The sequence below is a fragment of the Protopterus annectens genome, chromosome 5.part1, assembly GCF_019279795.1.
Source record: "Protopterus annectens isolate FY-2018-M chromosome 5.part1, PAN1.0, whole genome shotgun sequence".
In the NCBI taxonomy this organism is placed as follows: domain Eukaryota; kingdom Metazoa; phylum Chordata; order Ceratodontiformes; family Protopteridae; genus Protopterus; species Protopterus annectens.
The window spans coordinates 518,954,925-518,973,549 of NC_056736.1; the positions used below are offsets into that span (position 1 = coordinate 518,954,925).

The following is an 18,625-nucleotide window of genomic DNA, read 5'->3' on the forward strand; positions in this document are numbered from 1 at the left end:
TAATTGGGCACACATTTCCTATAGTACCTACTGTCCATAAAAATGCTCTCACTTGTTTATTAGTTACAGGAACTGTCCAGTCATGAATAGTTTCCACCTTGACAGGTTCTGGACTATTTTTACCACTTCCCACTCTGTGTCCTAAGTAAGTGACCTCTGCCTTACCCGCTTGACACTTACTGGGTTTAATGGTTAATCCTGCTATACTTAATCTATCCAAGACCTCCCTAACATGTTGATCTGCAAATGCCCATAGCATAGTCTTCAATGTAGAGTTCAACCTTTCTACAAGGCCATTAGTCTGAGGATGGTAGGGAGTGGTCTTGAGATATTTCATCCACAGTGTTTCCACAGACAAGTCAGCATGTCCGATATGAAGCTGGCACCTTGGTCAATCAGTATTTCCCATGGAAAACTACTCTACTGAAGATTTCTAGCAAAACATTTGCCACCTTCTCTGTTTCAATAGATGACAGAGCCACCACCTCAAGATATCTGGTAGCATAGTCTACTACCACCAAGATGTATTTTTTTTGCTGTAGAACTTGGAGTACTCAGGGGTCCCACAATATCCAGGGCCACTCTCTGAAGCAGCTCTTCGATAACAGGCAAAGGCATTAATGGAGCCTTAGCCTTGTCCCCTGCTTTACTAGCTTTTTGGCACTGTTCACAAGTCCTACAATATTCTACTACATCCCTTGGAATCTCAGGTCAATAGAACGTTTGCATAATATGCCTTTGATTATGTCTTATGCCCGTATGAACTGAGAAAAGAATATCATGTGATATGGCTAAATGTGACAGAAGGCAAGCTCTAGGCACTATCAACTGCCGTATTTCTTCACCTTCTAGCCCACCTCCAGGAGTTCACTCTCTATACAACAAACCTTTGTTCCAGTATACAGACACTCCTCTTTCTTGAGCCTCAGGTGCCACCTTAGCCATCTCCCTCAAGCTTTGTAATGTGGGATCTGTAAGTTGAGCCTCTCTCAACTCTACCTTCATAACCTTCCCCAGCTCCCATTTCACAGGAAGCCTAGTAGCTTCCAACAGCTGTGCCACACTGTCATTCAAGGTACCACCACTCACCTTGATCCTTGCAGTCACCATGTCCAATGTGACATCAAGACCCACCAGCAGCTGTGGCTCACATTCAGACTTAGTGCTACCAGATAGTACCTTATCTGAAACAGCCACCATGCCAGTCCCAATGTCAGGTATGAGATCTTTCTGGTTCTCTTCCAGACTACCAGACCTACATGCCTTTCTGCAAGCCTGACTGCATGTCACTGCATGTACACAAGGTACTGAATTATCATTACCTATCAGGACATCTGCAGTAATATCCTCAAACACACCTACTTGCTTGCTTCCTCTCCCACACTTCCAGTCAAGATAAACACTAGCCAAAACTATTTGGAATGGGGCCCCTCCCAATGCTCTGACTGGAGTGGACTAACCCAAGCAAGTACTGTTCTTCCCTAACCACTGTAGGCCTCACAATGGTTATATCATAAGCTGTGTCCCTCTTAGCAGTTACCTGTTTACCATCTACTAAGATAGGACATAAATTTTGGTGATAATTTGGCACCCCAGTTGTTTCTAAACAACTTACCACTGGCACTTTGTCATCCACACTTACTGGCTCCTTCATCTTCTGCTTCTCACCTTGCCTTGATGGACATTTGGCTGCTTTGTGTCCCCTCTGGTTACACATGAAACATCTAATCCCTAATTGTGCACTTGGATTAGTAGTTTTCCCCATTACTGGCGTACTCTGTTAGAGTGGTTTAAATTGCTTCCCATGGGTTCCCTTATGTCCATGTGCAGCACTGGGTATCCCTTTCTTATGAACTGGTGCTCTGCTTATCAAGTAGCTACCCCCTTTCTCCCCAACTCCTCTGCAGAGTTACACTCACGGTCTGCTAACCAGACTCTAATGTCAAGACCCAAAGTACTGAAGGCTTCTTCCCTCACCAAAGGGTTTGCCAGTCTCTCAAAAGTGGTGACCTGACACCCACTCACCCATCTGTGAAAGTAAGTAAAGTCAGCAATATAATTAGGCACACTTTCATTTGCCTTGCATCTATGTTCACAAACCTTTTTCCTATATGCCTCAGGTGTAAGTTTGAAACAGTCAAACAAGCAACATTTCACTTTGTCATAATTCAAACAATCTACATCATTTAACTTTGCTACAGCCTGAACAGCTTTACTATAGAGTAAGGGAGTAAGGAGCTGAACCCAGAGCTCACGGTCAACATTATATTGTCTACATATCTTCTCAAAGGTATGACTAAAACTATCAAAGTCAACCCCATCCCTGTACTGAGGAAAAAGTTTACTGACCTTTACGGCTTCTGGGGTCCACTTATTCCCTTCCCCATTACCTCCATGACCCTCTTGAAAGGTCTGAAGCTCCATTTCATACTGGCACTGTCTCTCGTTGTCCTCAGCTTCTAAATGCCTCAGTCTCTCTTTGGCCTCCAGCTGTTTAGTCTCCAGTTCATATTGGCACTGTTTCTCCCTTTACTCAGCCTCCCATCATTGGGTCTCCAGGCACAGTCTCTCTGCTGATTCCAGTTTAAGACATTTGACATCCAGATGCAGTCTCTCCAACTCCAGATGGATTATCAGGTCCTCAAAAAAATCTGAACTGTCCCATCTCGGCAGGCTGCACATCACCAACACCAAACTGGATATTCTCCAAAAGACTGGTCTGAGCTGTGGCTGCAACCAAGGCTGAAATCATTACTTTCTTGGTCAGGTTGGCATGCACCAATCCTCTGGCTACACACTCCTTAGCCAACTAGATCTTTGTCAGCTTGCTAAAATGTTCTGCTGACATTCTTGCTTGTTATCCCTGACTACGTAACTAAAAAAAAAAAATATAAAACTGTGGTGAACTGAAATTCTGAATATTTAACTTGTGGGTGTCAGAAGTGCACACCTTAATGACAACTACCCACAGGCTACTGGAACCAAATTAAAAATCCCACTAAGCTGCCACCAATTAAATGCGATGTCCAGGTAATATCCCACCAGACTGCCAACAATATTGTGATATGCCCCACTTAATACCTAGGTCAGATACTGACTCCAGTGTGGGAGCGTCACGGAAAACATCAGAGCACAGAGCACACAAGAGTAAAATTCCACACTTTCCCTTAAGAGCACAACAGGAACACACTCTATTTTCCTGGAACTAGACTATAGACCTTTGTACACCCCAAATGTAATCCCTTATCATACACTTCAGAGCAATGTGTTCCAGTTTAAGACTGCTGACTTACTCATACTCAAGATAAATTTAAATCTCACACACACTCAAACACTTATGGGAAGCCTAACACAGATTTTCAGCTGTGTCCCCTCCCCATTACAAATGGTAAATGCTGCCACCAGTCACACAGGTCTACACACCCTTCAAAGAGTGATCAAGTATTAAAAAAATTAAATATCAAAATAAATGATAGCCATGACCAGAGTAGTCAGGCATTCAAGGTGACTTGGGGAGTACCAAACAGGTATAAGCACTCTTTAATCTCTAAACAAGACACCAATTGTCCGGCTACAATGTAAAGTAAGAAAAAAAAAAACATTTAATGTAAATCAATAACTTTCAATAAACACCAGAATTCAATCACCAGAAATATAGGATTAAACTGTAGGATAGAAGTCCATCATCTTAGAAAAAGTCTATCTAAATAACTAAACTTTCTTAATCTAACAACAGAATGCTCTCCCTGATCTAATTTGAAACATAACAGCAAGGCAAAGGCAGGTTTACAGTTTTTGGTGAGTCCTTTTTCTTGGATATCACTGCACAGCACTGTAACTGACTGCAACTCTATACTAACTGCTGCTCTTCACAAACTGTCACTCAACTAACTTCAGCAGTCTCTTTTATAAAGTCCAGGTTGACAGTCTCATCTATCTTATTTTAAAACTAACAGTTAGCTGTTTGAAAAAGTTATTTTTCCTTTCAATCAGCTGTTCAAATAATCCCATAACAACTAGGAACATTCTAATGACATCACCTACTGATCAGATTCTCCTCCGAGAGTTTGCTCTTTAGAATCTCCCTCCCAAACATGTGCAATTAGAAATGTATCAAAACTCTGAAAGATTCTTTAAACATTTTGTATAAACAGGGAAATACTCAACATGTTAAAAACGTATTTACATTTTCACAGTTAGACATGCTGGTATACAATACAAGTTAATCTGAGAATATACACAAATCTACTGCCAGACATGCTAACACTGATGACAGCATTTTCATTTTCTTTACAATTGCCATTACTTTGATGTACAAATTCATTGATGTACTTTTGCTGAACTTCCTTTTCTTTGAATATTTTAATGTACTATTTTACCATGTGCATGTAGGGTAGTTTTTGCTTGCCTGTACTGTGGTGGGATCTTGTGTGTGTGTATCTATAGATATAGATATTGATATTATATATATATATATATATATATATATATATATATATACGCACACAAACACACACACACACACACACACACACACACACATATATATATATATATATATATATATATATATATATATATATATATATATATATATATATATATATATATATCTTTATATCTGTGGTGGCTGGGGTAGGGAACAGTCCCTGATGTGGGGGGTATTTACAGTTGTTCAGGAATTAATAGAATTTTTTTGATACATTGACTCCCAACCATGTCAGTTCAGTGAAATGACATATATCTTTATCTGTGTGTGTGTGTGTGTGTGTGTGTGTGTGTGTGTGTGTGTGTATGTGTGTGTGTGTGTGTGTGTATGTATACATGGAGATGACTGTTGTGACCAATAGTCATGATTGTGATAATAAATGGTGCACTTGTTGAAACAGAAGGAATTTCTAAAGCACTAAAACTCATAAAAAACATTTTTGCATAAGGGGACAAGACTCTGTGCACTTCCAGACATTGTGAGGCTGTCCCCCCACACCTGTGGTTTATACCTTTCAACCTCTGAGAACAAGAAAACTGGACAAAAACAAAAATAATGGGGGTCCAAAGACACAAAATCAGGGAATATTTTAAATATTGCTCTTACAAACTTAGAAAGTTACTAGTATAACAGGTGTTGCATTAGCATGCATTTTCTGAAAGATATGATGGCTGAAACTCAAAATACTTTCATTATTTAGTGACTTCAGTCCGCAATGATTTGCCAGAAACACACACATTTTATGAGGAATGGACAAAATTATGAGACAAAAATTTAGATATATTGCAAAAACCTGGACAGTTAAACCTGTCGATTATACATATACTACAACTTGGAGATTGCCGTGTCTTGGTGAAAAGAGAAATCAATGAGAAATTACAGCCTCAAGTTTTGAAAGTAAAATTCTAGAATTGCACACTACTGATTGCACATTACTTTGTCAGTCACCAGTGTGTCAGAGCTAATACTGGAACCATATGCATTTATTTATTTATTTATTTATTTATTTACTGGCAATTGTTTATTGGGTTAGTCTGACTAGGGCTAAAGAGACCATTTTTTGGCACGGCTTGGGAAGAAAAGCTCCAGTAGAAGAAAATAATTTACAATTAATAATTATACTTGCTAAAAGTTATAAAACAGTACAGAGTCATGAAAGATAGTAACACAATGTGTAAAGGGAAAGAAAGATGTCCTATATAATGCTTTATGTACAATACATTTGAAAACAACATTGTAATATGAGGTAATTTTGTGATAACATCTTATAATATTAAGTCATAAGGAAAATAATGAGAAATATAAAAGCTAATGTAAAAAAAGCAGAATATTCATTATAGTATATAAACTACTGAAAACAGCTGAAATGGAGTTTGATAGTCTGACAGTAGGAAAAGGGGATGATGTGAGGAAGGCATGAAAAGAAGAAAAAAGTAGGAAAGAGTAGTAAAAAATACTGAGATGAAAGGGAAAACGTAGATTAGAAACAGTGAGTGTTATAGGTGAGAGGAAGAGGAGAATAAAGCATGTCAGAATGTATAAGGATGTCTTGTGAAAAAGTAGCGAGGTGAAAAGGCTAGAGTGAAATGGAGAAATGGAGAGTTGAAATCACATAATGTACGACCTTTGATTTTATATTGTAATTCTTGGAAAAACACTGGAGGCAGCAGTATGTACAAAACTCAAGTTTATTAACAGAAAAAGAAAATAAACTATAACACACTTGGCTACTCACAGTTGATGTTTAAATTTATTTATCAAATGTGTTTACTTGGCTACTCACAGTTGATGTTTAAATTTATTTATCAAATGTGTTTATTTTTTATTTCCATCTGTTATTTGGGATATGACAACTATAGTATACAGATGTGTATTATTGATAATATGCTAAAATATTATCCATGATATATGCGGAAGCTGGTTGTATATTTTTATTATAGGGTAGGATATCACTGTTTTATGCAATAATTTATGTGTTGTGTTAAGTGAGTCTTTAGATTTTGGATAAATAATTTTTAATATTCAATCTTGTTCTGATTTCTTGTGGTGTAGAATTTCATTGCCTTACAACACAGCATATAAAGAGTCACCTAAGTGGATCTGTGATTTGTGATCTTAAAGGTCTTGTATGACTGTACTATTGAAAAAGGCCTTGTAGTGCTGAGTATTTATCTGTTTTATATATTATGTGGTCTATTATCTTAAAGTGAGAGAGAGTTAGGGGATTTTTGAAAGTCTAGCCAATTTAGCTTGTGCAAAACCTGGCAGTGGCATTCTGTCTGGAAAACTGGCTGCATATTTGATTACATAACTGTGGGCTTGTTCTAGAATGTGGATTTAACATGCTTGTAAGTTTACTAACAAAAGATAAGGCATACAGAAGGGTAGGAAGCAAGAGTAGAGTGGCTCTGCTCTGTAAGGTACGTTGGTTTTGTTTTGTGTAATACTCCAAGTTTCTTAGTAGCGTTAGATATTGTGTAGTGGCTGTGTTCATCATACTTCAGCTGTTGATCTATGATTACAGCTACTAGTTTTGTGTGAGATGTGTTCAATGGTGATGTTTGATAGGGAGGAGATTACGAAATCAGAAGTTTGATACTGTTGTGTATTTGAGGTGAACAGAGTAAATTTTGATTTTTTTTGCATTTAGTTCTGTGTATACTACAGTATTTACTCACTGCATTTATACAAGGTTGAGTCTCACACATCCCTGATAAGAGTAAGCCATATGTTATTACTCCAAGAACCTATGAACCTATGAAGCATGGCTGGGGGACAAGGCAAGAACTTTCACTGAGCTCCACAAGCAGGAATCTCTACTGGAAATTTACCCCAGGCTACATTAACAAAAGCTTCCGCTATAAGTGGGCAAGATCAGAATTCCCTGAACTGCATTCACCCACAAAAAAATAAAAATGCAGGAAAAAAAAAACATTTTTTACCCCACTGCCCCCCCCCCCCCTTGGATTTCATGATCATTCCAACTTGAGGAAGGGGAAACACTCTTCAACTTGAAGAAGGGGAAACTCTCCTAAAGAGGGCATCACTGCTGACACAACTCACCAACAGTGGTTTCTTAGAGAAGAACTCCACTCATCAATGGGTTAAACCTTGGGCAACTGAAGCTTGAGCTTTCTATCTTCAGCCACCAGTAGGTTACCCTAAACAGCAAGCTCTAAATGGATTGGGTATGCTACAATGCTTGTAACTGCAGATAAGACACCTGCCTTTTCTCAAAATGAGCCTCTGTCGGGAATTAATTTCCTAGTTAACTGGTTTCAAAGCAACCACCTTTTATATCACAGTAAATGGTAATCAACTAGTTCAAATTCCTCATGAGTATACTGTGAGAACTGTTACATATACATTTTAAATGCATATGTCCCATTTTCCATAGACAGTATGCTAAAAATATCTATTTCTAGCAGAAAGCCATCAATTTTGAACTCATAATGATGGGTTCTAGGACCTCAACAATTCATTAATATTCCTTTGAACTATTCAAAGACTGATTCCCTGCTTGCTAGAAGGGATAGTGAGACAATGCCCAGTGGCATACCTTTATTTTGGCATGTGCCTATTTACTCAACCTCTGCAAAAGGTCTTGATAAATTATCAAGCTGACGTGTCTACCCAGTAAATAGTATGTTAAGGCATAGAAGGACCATTTCTCAACTAAACATCTAACCTTATGGTCAAGGCAGTATTAGCAAAACAAGTACTAATTTCTACATTGCTGTATCTTAAATATAGCAACAAATGCCAATAGTCTATGTCAGATGTAGGCTAGCTTTGCCTTCTTCACAGCACTTACTCCCTTCATAAAACTGGGTTCCTATCGTGTGATCAAAAATTGTAAACTGCGAACACGTATTGAGTGAACCGGATTGGTTGAAAACTTGAAACATCACGTGCATAACACGCAAATCGCTGTAGGGAATATTTTCTCTTTCAATGCAGTGCGATCTCGGAGAAGGAATATTTAAGTAGCGGGGGGTGGGGTGCAGGGGGGCTTGCCCCCCTGCCTACAGCGTTTAGGTAAGTATATTTTTTTATTTATTTTTTTATTATATTTTTGAAATTTCAAACATCACTCATATGGTGTCGATCATATGGTGTTCAATGTCTGAAACTTTTGAAAATATATAGACCCCATAAAACTATCTTCTAAGCCAACAGCTGAGGATTTTAACTAACCAACACCTGTCTTCTTCACATTTTCATCTCACTTTATAATTATCTCCATTTAAATGATTATGTGCCACAGATTCTTAGATTGTTACTAGGCTAATGACCAGGGAGGGTGCTTTCTAAGCCAAGTTTTCTTGAAAGAGTAATGACATCCTGTATTCAAACAGAGCATTGAGGACCAAACATTTATAATCTACCTCTGTCCATAACCTCACAGTATTAATGCACAGTGATTATTGATACATTGTATGTTCTTTGTTTTTTTTTTTTTTTGTTATATATTTGCTGTAAATGCCTAATGGCCTGGGTTATGGCTGAAAGGAACCCTTGGCTCAGTCCACCCACCTACTTAAATTAAAAAAGAAAGAGATAAACACTTTCTATGGATGAATATCTTTTTCAGCATTTCTTAATTTTCTGCTGATATAGAAGCTCTTTCAGGTCATTTTAAGCCTAACCAGTTTAACTTTTGGTGCTTAAATTAACTTATTCAATTTGGTGTTAGACTGACCTTACCCATTTCATGGTCGATAATTATATATTACACATAGTGATAATGACTGTGATTATACCATAGAGAATATGAGGTTACCCTTGCTTGGAATAAAACATTTAAGAGCTGCTTTTGTCCATTAGTAGTGCAGAGGGCAGTCCTGGGGTAAATATTCTATTACCCATCCATAGATCCAAGTTTTGCTTGAATATGGACATGGATGAGCTTTGTTTTACATGGATAGAGAGTCTGTTCTGGAGCAGTGGTATCCTCTGAGAGATACACTTGTTTCACCAAACTATTTTCTTGATGCTGCAGAAGAGATTTAGATCCTTGGATTGAGTAGTTCTGATGCAAATTGACTTGCTGATGTGCAGTAGAGCAATTAGTTTTGGGTTTGAATATGCCCTGTATACCAGACACAGGTCACCTCTTAGCAGTCAGTAGAATACACAGTATAGTGACAGGGCTTTGAGTCAGTCCACATAGGACATGTTGTTTAGGCCTTGTATTCATTAAGGTTTCTCAGTGCATGTTCCAGTTGTTGCATGTGTCTGGACAGATACATGTCAAAGTGAGCATTATATTCAATTATTGCCCTAATGAGGACTTAGTAAAGGGGACAATGACATTTATAGATCTAGTTGCAGTCTCTTTGTTTATAAGCTGCACAACATTGAAGGATTTTCTCATGAGAATGGACACATGTTGGTCAAAAGTTAGGTCAACACTCAAGGGAGTATTGCCAATGTGGTGCTTCCTTGTGGTAAATGACTTCCCAAAGGATATGATAATGCCTTTTTTAGCATTTAGTTTCAGTCTGTTATTCTGACACCAGTTATTTGCTTGGAATAAAACTTCTTGCAGGATGGCTAAGTCATTTAGGGATTCTATAACTGCTCATAACTTACAGTCATCTGCAAACTTAATCAACCACAGCCCTATGGTATTGGATCTTACTTCAAAGTAGATGCCAAACAGTAGAGGTCCCAGCACTGTTTCTTTGTGGCAGCAGCTTCCCTTATTTTGATCTCATGTGTCCTATTTGTGAGGAATCTGGGAATCTGGTGGGTTGATGAATCCATACTGAGATGGGTCCAGTGTTTGGAGGTGCCCTATATCATTAGTCATTAGTTCCATGCTGAGTCTTTCCATGGCTTATGATATGAGACTGGTCAGATACACAGGTCTGTAATTTCCTAGGTCTGTTGAAGGTCCTCTCTTTTGCAAGGGAATGAAAAGCAAAAGAACCACATAGAAAAGATGCTGTCCCCAGGAATCATACACAGCAAACTGAAAGTTCCTGGGGACAGCAACTTTTCTGTGTAGCTGCTTTTATTTCTGGCTTTTTTGGTACACAGACTTATGTTTCATTTTTCTTTTGGTTATGCAAGTGAATGGCTGCTGCTGTACTCCATTTGCTTGTTAAAAACCTGTATGGAGGTTGAGGGTGAGCAGTATTATTAGGAGGTGGCTAAATTGTGCTTTATGCTATTTAAGATGCACTGAGGAATATTGTCAGGACCCATTGATTCAGTATTTTTAGTTTTTAATCGTGCCTTCAGGTCTCAGTCTTGTGTAATAGCTGCAGGTAAGTTGGTTTCAGGGGATGGACAGAGGGGAGAGAGGAGAATAGATTGAGATGAATTTATCAGGCAGTAGGTTAACTATTTCTTCAGCCTCACTGTAGTTAAATCATTCACAATCAGTTCAGTGTTTTGCTACATTGTGCTTCTGAGATTACAAACAAAATTAGAAAAAGGTCTTGTGATTGTCTTTGGCTTGAGTGGTTACTTTAGCCTCAAACTTGGCTTTGGTGGATTTTATTAAGCTTCTAATTTCTTTGTTTAGTTCATTGACAAGGGGTCTATCATTTTGGGAATTACTCCTTTTGCTTTTTGTTAAAATTCTTTTCCTTTTATTGTAAAGCTTGTTGATTTATGTCTTTCAGCTCCACAAACAGAAGATGGCTTCTCCTGAGTTTTATACCAGGCTACATCCACCGAAAGCTCCAATTCTGCTGGCAACTCCACAAGTCTTGGCTCTTCAGGTAAGACCCCATCTTATCCTATGGTGAACCTCAGCTTGAAGAACTCATTCTCTGGTTTGCTGTTTTCAGGCAACTTTCTTTTATACCACAAGAAATGGCAATGAACTACTTAATGCATTAAACTTCTGGATGAGAGTGCTGTGAGAAGTTTCACATTCACAGGGCACTTTTACACACATTTTAAAAGAATACATCTTTTAACCTCAAAACCGAGGCAAAATCCTTCAAAGCCCCCGGGCCTATGGAAAATACGGCCCAGACCGCAGAATCCTTTATAAACGCATTCTATGAACACCTTCAGGAATGCATGGATCATGCAATCCCAAATAAAACCAAGACCCAATCCTCCAAAGGCAGACGTCCTGTCTGGTGGACCCCAGCCATAAACAAACTATACAATAGAAGGAGGAAGCTACTACATGATAGAGCAAAATCCCAAAAAGGGAAGGCATCTCTGATCAGTATTAGCAAAAAACTACGGGCACTCATAAAATCGTCTAAGGCCAGCTTCGAGAGAAAAATTGCACAGGACACTAAGGATAATCACAAGGCTTTCTTTAGTTATGTTAGGAACCTGGGTGGGAATTCCCAGATATGCTCAGAATTAGTCCAAAATGACAAAAAATACACCGAGCCCACAGACATTGCCAACATCCTAGCTGACAGGTTCAGTGCAAACTTCTCACCCCTCTCCCCACCAAAAGGGCAAATATCTATCCCAACAGAGTGCTGCCCCCCTGACATCTCGGATGCTCAGGTAAGAGCTGCCCTCTCCAAAGCAAAAAACACAGCATCAATGGGACCAGATGGTGTGCCGGGCTGCGTCCTACATGAACTCCAAGAAGAGCTAAACCCAAACATAAAACTACTGTTCAATCTTAGCCTTACTACAGGATATGTACCCAAAGAGTGGCGTACAGCAACAGTGGTCCCTCTCCACAAAGGTGGTGCCTCAACAGATCCTGGAAACTATTGCCCCATAAGCCTGACTAGCTTGGTCTGCAAAGCTATGGAAAGGATCATCATGGACCTCATAAATAAAGATATTGGGGACCTACAGACACTGGATCCTACCCAGTTTGGCTTTGTTAAGGGCAGATCCTGCCTCTTAAACCTGGTCGATTTCTTTGAAACAGTCACCAAGGCCATTGACGAGGGAAGGTGGTCCACACAGCCTACCTGGACCTCGCAAAAGCCTTCGATACAATACCCCACTCGGGCATTATAGATAAGCTCACCAGCTTAAATATAAACCCCTATGTCACTAGATGGGTTGCAAACTGGCTCAAGGACAGAACCCACATGGTTAGAATTGCTGGAGCCATGTCAGACTCCAAACCAGTTACAAGTGGCGTCCCACAAGGCTCAGTCCTGGGACCTCTCTTGTTCGGTATATATTTCTCGGTACAGGCCAACACGGAAGGACTGTGGCTGACCAAGTTCACAGATGACTGCAAACTGGGCGCCATAATCAACTCTCCAGCCGACACAAGCATCCTCCAAAAGGGCCTCATAGAAACAGACAACTGGTGCCAGAGCCATGGCCTCAAGCTAAACGCCAAAAAGTGTATAGTCATCCCCTTTGGCAAAAACAAAGTGCCCACAAATTACCACATAGGTGGTAATCCATTAAGTACAGAAGAAGTCATTAGGGACCTGGGGACCCAAGTTGATAGCAATCTCTCATTTGACAACCACGTGGCCAAAGTGGTTAGAAAAACGTTTTATATCGCCCACCTAATCATGAAGGGATTCACATCTAGATCAGGGGAGGTCATCATACCTCTTTACTCATCCCTCATCAGGCCCATAATTGAGTACAATGCCCCTTTTGGGATGTACCTTACCAGACACCTGCAGCAACTGGAAAGACCCCAAAAGTACCTCACCAAGAGGATCAAAGGGCTCAAACAGATGCCATATGCTGCCCGGTTAAAGAAACTCCAGCTCTACTCAGTGGCATACCGCCTGCTCAGAGGCGATCTGTGCCCGACGTATAAAGCCATGTCCAACCCGGAATTAATGGACATGCTGCACCTCAGAAAATCCAAATCCCATCGAGCTACGCGCTCGAGAGACTTGAACCTCAGCACTGAAATAAATAGGACATGCTGGAGGGACAGATTCATAACCCAGAGGCTCCCTTCACTCTGGAATAAAATCCCAGTCCAGGTTAGGGAGAGTCCCACATTGACTCTCTTCAAGAGGAATCTTGATGAGTGGATGGGAGATCGTAGGTTTACCCCGGCTATCACTTCTGTGTCACTGTTAGACAGAGGCACAGTATACTAACCTCAAAAAAAGGCATAGCAAAATTAATTTAAAATGGGTGGCGAAAGCCAAACACACTCTGGCTAGGCTTATAAATGCCCTAGGGCAGATAGCCTAGTATGAACCTATGAACCTATGAACCTATCTCATTTTCATGATGCAGAATGTTGCAGTATATATGAAAAGATATTTAAACTCACTCTATGTTTATGGTTGCTCATGCAGTTTATTTTGTTTGTTTGTGTCTTTTCGGCTTTTCCCGGTTAGGGGTCGCCACAGCGGAACTCCGGTCCGCTAATGATTGGTATTTGATTTTTACGTGCCGAGTTACCAGCCCTGACGGACAACCTTCAACGAAGGTACGCCCATTCACGCATGTCTCCATGCAGAAGACGCTCCAGCTGAGAATCGAACAGGACAATGTCTTACTGCGAGGCGACAACGCTACTGCAGCAGTATTAAATGAATATTAGTTTAGTGCAGATGATCAATGATACAAGTGGATAAAGAGCGTCATCCTGGGTTTGATTCTTTCAGTCTTAATTTGCCTCCTCTGTGACTCTAAGCAAGTGATTTAATCAACTACTGCTCCTGGGTTATCCCTAAAGGGGGAACTCATGCCTAGTGAATTTATTGGATTAACAAAAAAGTAAAATGAAAAATAGCAAAATAAAGTGATCTACCCAAGTGTTATTTATTCTTCACAATTCTTTAGTGTGAAATAATTTTCCTGGACTTCAAAGTGGAAGTAATGCAGCTCATTAAGACTAGAGTGTTTGACCACTGTATGTTCAAATGCAGTAGACTGAAAGGCTGCAACATGCGATTTACAGTTAAAATACTGAGTCATCCTTGCATAAAACCAGATTTTTTTTTGGGGGGGGACTATGTCTTATTAGGTTTTAAAAGACTGTTTTATCTTTGCTATATAAATAAGTTATTTTGTACTTTTCATGTAGATATGTTCATCTTTGTTTTTGAGTTTCAGTGTAATATTTTCAGTCTTTTGTGTTTTGAGCACATTCTTGTCAAGAAACTAAGATATGATATATGCAGAAGTCTGTTTTCACTGAGATGTTAAAAATACATGGAAAAGTCCTCACATACAGAGACAAACAGAGACAGTTCAGGGGAGACATTGGAAGTAGAATGCTGGATAGCAATTTCATAAAAGATTCCTTAATTTGAAAGGTTACATACAGCTACTGTGTAAGTGAAATATCAAAACTGAATCCACCTCTAGTTTTAAGATGGGTTGAGCCATACCAGAAGCTTTATTTATTTGAATTTAGCAGCATATTGATTTATGTTAGACTAAGGAAAAACACAATGTCGATAATAATAAAGCCAAATTTAAGAAAAGTGTTAATTAGTACCAACCATAGTAAACTATTATTTATTTATTGTTTGTTAACAAGGTGGGGTGGGCTGGTGTAAGATCCCTTTCAATTACTATTTAAGCCATATGTCAATAACAAAAGAACAAAAGACTTACAGAGCCTTAAAACAAACATGGATTATAAACGATCATACTGAACCAATGAGTACTATTTAGATTGAAATTAAATAAGGTAAATAAGAAAATGTGATTATAACACAAAGAACACTAGTTTCTAAGAAATACTTACAAGATGACTGAAAGTTTGATATTTGAATCTACAGTATCGTTACACTGTATAGAAACCAGATTGTTTAAAACAACAAAAAGACACTTAAAATACGAGGTCAAACAGAGAAAAAAGGATAACTTAATAATGTATTATAGCTCTTATTTACAAGATAGATAGATAGATAGATAGATAGATAAGATTATATCATCAAACATCAAAAACTCTTTTGACTGTATGCAAAAACAGAGATAATTTTAGAGCAAATCTAAAATGATCACAAATAAAAAATACATTTTTTGTAGGGGCAAGCCCCCCACATCACCTGCTAATTATATATACCAACTCAGAGATCTCACAAAAGTGCGGTAAAGACATGTTCCCTTACCCCACTGCAATTTGATCTCATACAATATGCTGCCAGCAAAAACTCCATATGAAAGAACATTCGTTCATATGAGCATTCACTTTTATTTAGAGGTTAAAAACATTCATCCATATTGAGCATTTGCTCTAATAACTTGTAACCATGTATTTAGATACAGATATATCTATATCTATTTCTATATATCTATATCTCTACAGCTATAGCTATCTGTCTATATATCTCTATATCTATTTAGCTATATATATGGAAATATTGATTTACATTGTCTACCTTTAGTCAACAAAATTTGTTTGACTGCACAAATAGCTGACAGGTGTGTGACATCACACAATGGGTGCTCTCCCGGCATGGGACCCTATGCCCTCCCCTCCTGCTCTGTGGGTCTGCCACTGGGGCATATACTGGTGTCCTCTCCCCTCAATGGCAGTTGCAGGTATCTGAGAAGGATGCCCTACTCCCCTGTGAGGCTTTGGTTTGAAGATCCAGAAGGCCAGTGAGGCTGCCCCCCACCCTCTGGTTGGAGAGGGGCAGCAATATGCTGGCTGCTGTAGGATTCCCTGCCATCCTGCTGTGCAGGGCCAGTAGGCACTCATGATGATGCCCATGAAACCTCGCCTGTTCATCTCTTGGTGCAATGCTGGGTCAGCAGTGGTGTTGATAGAGAAAACTGGTATGACTCTCAGCAGTGGATCACTTGGCTTGTGCAGCAATGAAGAACACAGCTAGCTGTGAGAACTAATGTGAATTGCAGGACTCATTGATCATTGTCACTTTAAATGTGCTTTGCCGTCCTGGGTTACTCCCGGGGCTAAGCCTCTCTGATGGTTGACATGCCTTCCATCACCCAGGGATGTCCCCTGGTGAGGTTGCAGCTGGGGTATTGAGGGAGCCATTTGCAGGCCCCCTGTCCCACCAGGGTGAAACATGGATGAGATGAGGAGTCTCTGCTACCCCGAGCTGGGATAACCATCTGAAAGTGTGATGGAGCATGTCTGGCATGCTCTGGAGGCTGTCAGTGGTACCACCACTCAACTGCCTTCCCAGGGTGCATGGCCCGATGTCTTTCCACTCAATTCCCACATGCCAGGGGAGTATCAGCTCTAATCTGCCACCCGGAGTCTGATGGGGGGTAGGGAAGTGGGTGCAGGTCAGAAGGGGAGGGGCAGCATATCCATCTGTCCCCATGACCCCCACCACCACTTCCACCGATCCCCCGTGGCCAAGCTCGGAACATGACATCAAACCAGACATGCCGACCCAACAAATGTAAGCATATTACTAAGTGGAAGAAAAGACACTAACCAGGATTCCAGTAAAGGTGAATGAAGAGGGAAGAGCCCAGCACTGAATCCCTGCTCGGGTGACGGGTACAGGGAAATGTGGCATATGGATGTCCGTCTCCCTGGTGTCACCCACGGGGCCCAAATCCTTGTGCTCGAGGCTCAGTCCCCAGATGATGTAAAGCCAATAGTGGCCCCCAGTGCACTAGGATCAGGTCTTCTTGGAGTTGGGTTCTTTGTGAATGCAGCCCAAAGTGAGTGATAAACTCCATCTAAGGCTAAGTTCCTGCATGAAACCAATAGCTTGACAAGTACCATAAGGGGAAGTTGAAAACAACTTTGAAGAGTGAGTTAAGAAGGTGTGAAACCATTCAGAGGTAAACAGGTGGGTTCTATGTGGTCCACCAGGAGATTTCGACTTGGTAGCCACATTGGCTTCCCGGGAAGGCAGATCCCCTCCCTCTCCTGGATGGTGGGGGACTAGCCCTGGGTGCACTAGCCACCATTGGGCACACTTGCTCAGTGGTGGTGTGCCACATCTTGCTCCAGGTTGGCTGGAAAGGCTGCATGGAAGGTGGCTCCCCCCTGAAGGGGAATGTTACAGCCCATGGTATCAGTTCTTGCTGTGCCTCAGAGTCAGAGGTGACTGCTGCCAAACACCCCACCCTTGCAGCTGGGGCCAGGGGCCCCCAGCTCCCAGCAGAACTGGTGAATGGATTGGACTATCCTCAGTGCAGCCCATCTGCATCCTGCCACCGGGCTCACCTCAGGTGCCATGGGTCTGCTGCGATGCCAGTGACCCACCCATTCCATCTTGAAACATGAAGCAAGGTGTCTGACATGTGCACAAGTCCAAGGGTCAGCAGGAGACCCCATGGTGCATTCCCCTGGCCTGCATCACCCATCCCATTGAGGAAGTGGGGCGTGAGCATACCTGGTAGACCTGAAAGTTAGTGAACTATGCCTGGGCAGTGTGAAGACAGATGAAAAACTGGTGAGATTCTGACATTCAAATCAGTCATCCAACCTGGGTATTGAGGTGAGAGGCTAATCGAACCATCTAGGAGCTGCCTCACTGATGTTTCCCTCAGGGTAGCTGGCACTTGGTGAATGCAGTTTTATCTGGTAAAGTGAATGATTAGAGGTCTTGGGGCTTAAACAATCTCAACCTATTCTCAAAAGTTAAATGGGTAAGAAGCCCAACTCACTGGCTTGGAGTTGGGCATGAAATGTGAGCACCAAGTGGGCCACTTTTGGTAAGCAAAACTGGTGCTACAGAGTGAACTGAATGCTGGGTTAAGGCGCACAATGCCATTGCTCATCAGACCCCAGAAAAGGTGTTGGTTGATATAGACAGCAGGACAGTGGCATGGAAGTCAGAATCTGCTAAGTAGTGTGTAATAACCTCACCTGCCAAATCAACTAGCCCTAAAAATGAATGGCACTGGAGCATCAGGTCCATACCCAGCCATTGCCAGCGCTGGGAGCTGAGGGAGCTCTGTAATGAGTTGGAGGGTTGCTGCTGTAGTTCTGAAGTCCAGGGCAAGGGCCAGGGTGGAAACGGAGTGGGTACAGATCTTGGTGGTAGTAGCAAATATTCGAACGAGAGCTTTGAAGGCCGAAGTGGAGAAGGGTTCATGTGAACAGTGGTGGAACATGGGTCATTCAGTCCTGAGAGATAGGCAAGTGCCATTCTGAAGGACAGTGGCCCTAGGATGATCAAAAGCAATTTGGGTTCAGATCCCTGAATTTGGAGCAGCAGAGATGGGTGCCTCATGGTATCCAGCGCAGTGATGCAAACAACCCAGAGAAGCTGGTGAAGGACCCTGGGAGAGTTCTGTTTTCTTTGTTAAGAT

At 40.9% G+C, this 18,625-nt stretch overlaps 1 pseudogene; it reads left to right on the forward strand.

The window, feature by feature from the left end:
* Nucleotides 1-16,163: 16,163 nt before the first annotated feature.
* Nucleotides 16,164-16,317, forward strand: LOC122803671 (annotated as a pseudogene).
* The last annotated feature ends 2,308 nt before the right edge of the window (nt 16,318-18,625 follow it).